General features: G+C 33.2%; 1 long non-coding RNA gene across 2 annotated transcripts in view; it reads left to right on the plus strand.

The window, feature by feature from the left end:
- The window catches only part of LOC116236057 (uncharacterized), a 47943-nt gene extending 47829 nt beyond the window's left edge, over positions 1–114 (plus strand). For both annotated transcript variants that reach the window (XR_016463558.1, XR_004168483.2), the window contains one exon: positions 37–114. This is a non-coding gene — a long non-coding RNA (uncharacterized LOC116236057). The remainder of the gene's footprint in view (positions 1–36) is intronic.
- The last annotated feature ends 5886 nt before the right edge of the window (positions 115–6000 follow it).

The following is a 6000-nucleotide window of genomic DNA, read 5'->3' on the forward strand; positions in this document are numbered from 1 at the left end:
AAGTTACACTAATTATACATGTTCTTTTCCTCACAGTATGACAACTTTTGAAGCATGAGGAGCTATTGCTCATGTGAGACCTGACCTTATTTCCATGTGGTATGCAGGACTTCAGTGGATCTGTTATGATTGCCATTTCCTATTGAATTGTCATGACGAACTTGAAGAGATACCATCCAGGATGCAGGTGTTCAGGTCAAAGAAGAGAGGAGGAAGTTCAAAGGCATTCCCTCCCACCATTCCTGATGACATAATACCAGCACACTGTGTCATAGGAAGTCTCTAAAACGCCCATGCTCGGGTGTACTCACTCTGTGAAACACATTTTATTGCAGTATTACACATGAAAGTCAAAGGAAAAAAAGTAGTCATCTGTAACTGAAAATAACCTAATGTGTTCAGATCTACTGGGAATGCATGCTCTATTTTACAATAATTTTAAACTTTATCTTGTATAAGATAGACATTAGCTTCATCAGCTTATCCACTTTTTCCCTGCAAATTGCAATAAAAGGCCCTGCTAAACAAGCATGTCATCCTGGCTTTTTATCTGATTGCATACAATAGCTGACAAAGTCTAGAAATTATGTATATTGCTAAAACTCTTTAAGCTGTCCTTGGGGGAAATGAGTTGGACTTAATTCTTCCCCCCATTCTCCGTGGAGACACATGTGACTTGTGCAAGTTTATTAAAATTTGTTAAGATTTCTATATCTGTCATTAAGCAAGCCTGTGAAACAATTACCATGTTGTTCTTCAATAATGTACAGCTATCACTCATAACCAAACAAGCAGACAGCTTCTCTACTCACATGAACAGTAGATCTATGTAAAGAAGACACCTTCTTTATAGGGTACCATTTGGATTGCAGTGTAATAGAGATGTAATGCATATATTAAGTTATTGAGATGGCAGTTTAAATAGAAGCCATTATGTCATCCAATAATGATTGCTATTTGGGCCATAGGCACTGATGCCAGTATTAGCTCATGTATAGTAAGTACTCCTAATACGAAAACAGAAGATATCAAAAGCAACAATAAAATGAAGTACATACAGTAAATTATTGACTTGTAAGTAAGACATTCTTTATATACTGAGGGAAATAAATGCCTACCATGCACAACAGAATTAATTCCACCCCTTTTTTATACTATAGCAGAGCAAGATAGTGAGAAAAAATCAGATTAAAACTTTAAATCTTGCAGTATAGATGTAAAATCTTTACTAAAACTCTCTGGTTCTTTTTTTTTTTTTTTTTTTTTTTTTTAGGGTAAATTTTCTGTGTGTTCATTATAATCAGTTCTGCTATTATATATTTTATGTTCAATTTCCAGAGCAGCGTCTTAATGGACATTGCCCAAAATTGTTGGCTTTCCTTAAATGTTCCCTGGAGTAATGTTTCACTTACAAGCATCATTTTAAAAGCAGCCTTCTGTAGCACTTTTCTTGGTTGATCCTCAACCTCTGTGAAGGGGTTATGTTTTAAAAACATGTGGTGAATGCCAGCCACCTGTTAAGAGCTAATGATGCTGAAAGAAAGCCTGTTAAGTCAAGACATTTTCTTAGGAAAGGTGATAAAAAAAGACAGGCAATGTTCAAGCTATAAAAGCATTAACTTCAACCTGTTTTGGATACCATCCTTACAAATACTACTTCAAAGAATTACAGAATTCTGTTGTAAGAATTGGGTGACAATAAGAACAGGGAGATTTTGGCATGATAATTGGGAAAACAGTGCAAGTTTGCAGAAAAGTTTTACACTTCTATCTGGAAAGGAGATTTATTTATTTATTTATTTATTTATCTCTCTATTTATTTATTTATTTATTTTCCCCCTCTAGAGAGCACTGAATAGTAAAAAGATATATAGACAGATTAGGACTAATCTGTTCAATAATTGTGGGACTTTGTTTTCTAGTATAATATGCATGCAACATTGTCCTGCAAAACAGTTTCAAAATCCACTTGAAAATGACACTATTCCAGTGACAGAGGTATCTTCAAATGAACAAAAAAGAAATAGATTTTCATCTGCACAATTAAACAAAATCTGTAAAACATTAAAAAGGATCCAAATTAGGTCTGCCTCTAAAATATTTGGCTGCTTTGCAGAGTACTGAAGTGGTACTTGGACAATGTCTACCTAAGACAAAATGCTATTAATGTCATAAAAATAAAATAAGAAATTATTTAACACATTTACATTTACTTATGGAATCAACAGATTTTAATAGGAAAAAAGGGACATGGGCAGGGACAGTTGGAATTACATACTGCAAAAGAAACTTGAGCCATAGTGTTATAGCTTTGGCTTCAAAATGCCTTTTCTTTTTCTTTTTTATTTTCCCTCCTCCTGTCCAGATGTCACTATCAAAATGGATTTGTTAGATCTATGAAGAGAAGAAATGATGTATTTGTGCCAACATATGTTTGACATCGTCCTTTTTGTTTGGCACCTAGAAGAACCAGTGCTTCTCATGGAATTTGAAGTTCAAAGTTAGGTGCCATTTTTGTAATTACATGCAGATGCATGGCCAGGCTCATAGGAAGCAAATGAAGGACTCTTCTACATAACAGGGTGCACTTCTCTGTATTTCTTACTAATTGGTTACAGGGCACACACAGTTTTAAGTGGAGGTAGAAATTACAACATCAAAGAACATCATGCATAGTAACTCTTAGTGAACTTTTATTTTTTCATCATAATCAGCTAAATACAATCCATGTATGTAAAGGACTCCTTTTCTTTCTTTACTTGTTTGGATGTAGGATGCCTCATTCTAACATATATATTAATACTGACTTACACTTTCTTCTCTGATAGTCCAGTTGATGCTGAGAATGTATCGAGGCCATAGAATGTTTGATTAATGTTACTCTGCAATGTAATGAATGCTTCAGAATGGACATGAATATACAGCAAATTTTAGCTTTCAATAAATAAAGATGATGCAAGAAGCTTTCTTTTCTTCAGTGATCTTCGTTGTCATAGAGCTTGAAAGATTATTCCAGCCTCATTTTTATTGTGCTAATGTAACGTTCAGTTTCAAACATGGAAAACAAAGATAACACATATTGTATCAGTAGTATGTGCAGAAACCCTATCTTTGAAGCTAATGAAGTTCTGACAATACTTCCACTTGGAATCATAATCATCACAATAATTACTTGGTTATAAAAATAAAGAACAATAGTTCTGTAAAATGATTTCCTCGTCTAAACTCCTAATGCAACAGAAGCATAGTGATTTTACTAAAGCAGTAGCAATTAGCATGGCAGGAGTAATGTTTTTGGTGGGAAATGTGGAACTTAAAACTGCAGTTGTAGTTTAACTGTGGTAGAGTTCATCATATTTAAAAAGTAATCAATTAGTAGTTATGCAAAAGCTTATATTGAAACATTTTGAAAGTGGTGAAAAATATTTTCAAAATTTATTAATAAATCTTATAACTGTAAGATGCTTTATAAGGAAATTACTTAATCTGTAAAATATTTTAATGAATCATTTGTTAATTCTCCCCTTTTTAGCTCGACTCATTTATCAATTAATTTTCAAGGATGTATTTAAAATGCCTGATTTCACTAAAGGCTCATCTAATTTCTGTGGATAAGAACAGTGTGTTTGAAAAGCTCTTTACCCTCAACATGTGAACTCAGATGTTCAGCCTTCTCTTGGATACTGTTGGCAGAACAGGAGAAGAGGCTACATTCCTCTTCTCCAGTTCAGATGCCAGCAAAAGTGTCGGGGGAACATCAAGTCCTATGTGGGCAACAAAAAAATCAAATCAAGTGACATTTAACAACAGTATGTTTTCACAAAATGTGTTTAAAATGTTAATCTGCATATATATGTGATGTGAATATAATGTATATGCAGCATGACTATGTAACAACATAACTTTTCAGATAAAATGCATATTGAATTCAGAATACTTAAAATTTGTCTCCAAGGACAGAATGGCCCATTAATTGCAGAATTCTTACATAAGCTGTGTATTAAATTATCCTCCAGAGTAGAAGCTATTCTTGAAAATCTTAATACCTAACTTATTATGTACATCCAGGAACATGTGCTGGGCTCTAGTACTGGTCTTTCAATCATTTCGTTTTTATCACATTTAGATGCTAATGTCTGAAAATTGCAATAGAAAATAATATATACCCATAGCAGCAGTTTCATGATTTTAACCATCTTGCATATACAACTATCTCCCATTAGAAGAGTTTAGCTTCATTACATGAGGAAAAACAACTTAAAAACAGAATATTTTCCCACAAAATTATATAACGAAGTAATGCATGCTATATTGCAGCAACAATAAATCAGATCAGCACTACTGACGGAGGTAATGTTTCATGGGAGCAGTAGCACAGACACCTACAGTAAAGTTCAGACTTGTAACTATTTTTCTTTTTTTCATACAACAAAACAGGTGTCATTAACATTTGGAGCCAATATTCAAGCCTGAACAGCTTTCTAAATACATTTAAACAAAAGACAAAAGCAGTCATTACTCTAGTTTCTTTTTTTTTTTTTTTTTCCTTCTTTATTTCTTTATTTCTTTTTAATGAATTCATACCTTCTGGGGACAACAGATAAATGAAGGTAAGATGAAACCTTTAGAGGCTGTCTTCATCAGTGTTGACACTCTTTCTTGAGGGCTGACAGCTGCTAATGAATTCATTTTAAACATGACACACAAGATGAACAAATATGCTTTTTTAATTCTGCTTCCTTTTTGAAGAAAGATAAAAACAGGAGCTAGCACTGATCATAATGGGAAAGCTAATCTGTACTAATTTATGATCAAACAGGAACAATGAACAGAGTCATGAAGAAGTGTTCACATTTTCCCCCAAAATGGAATAACATTGGCTTTTTAGATGAATTCCATCATTTGAGCTGTTGAAATGGAAGTGCTACAGCTATTATCATGACAAAAGTACTGCCAGAACTTCAGATTCAGTGAACCAATTGACCATAACACAGATAGTCAATGTCTCCTTTTCACCCGCCAAAGGTACTTTTATTTAGGATTATGTTGTGTCACTGAAGATTTGGCTTTTATTATTATTATTTATTTATTAATGATGACATTTCTCTTATTATTTTCACAGAATTTTAATTCTTTAGTGAAAACATAATAGCCCACAAAATAACTAGCCTGAATTGTCACTGAAATTTTTTCACATTCAAAATTTCAGCTAAAAGTTAGCTCACTCTTATCTTGTGTCCTAATACAGTTTGTCCCTCTCTGTTAAGTGTGGTTGTTATCATTAATCTAAGGCCCAACCGTTGCCCACAGATTTGTGGGCACTTGATATGCTTATCTACTGTTTTTTACTGTGATCACATGCCCTTCAGCTTGTTTAAATCATGATATTAAATGCATATGGGTTTTGATTTCTTTAGCACAATATGCTTAATAGACAATACTGGTTCCAGTCTCATGTCCCTAACTCTTCTCAGAATATGTATATAATATGTAAATATTTCTCCTAGTCAAAGAATATGGAAATAGTGGAGGATCATTGTCACCTTTTTTGTTTAGAAAGAAAGCTAAATCGATCTGTGCTATTTTGCATCAGTCGAAAGAACGCTTTTTTAAAGCTGAAGATATATAAACGTATAAAACAATAATTAACATAAACTACTACCAAATGAAATAAGGCAAGAATTTTCTTGCATATGATTTGCATATATAAAGATACATGGAGTCAAACAAAGACTACTTATACCTTTTGTTCTCTGGAAAAATCCTTGGAGACTAAGTTAGGGCAACTTAAGGAAGAAATCAGTGTCTCACTTGCAGAATACAATGTAACAGAACAATGCCATCCCAATATTAACATACATCAGAAAGTGCAGTAAAGCATGGTAAGAAAATTACATGTCCACACAGTAGCTTTTATAAAGATAAACAAATTCAGTGGTGATGTCCATTGCTAACATTTCAATGCTTCCATTCAAACACAGAAAATAATTTATTTAAAGA

The sequence above is a fragment of the Phasianus colchicus genome, chromosome 1 (assembly GCF_987193195.1).
Source record: "Phasianus colchicus chromosome 1, bPhaCol1.hap1.1, whole genome shotgun sequence".
NCBI lineage: Eukaryota > Metazoa > Chordata > Aves > Galliformes > Phasianidae > Phasianus > Phasianus colchicus.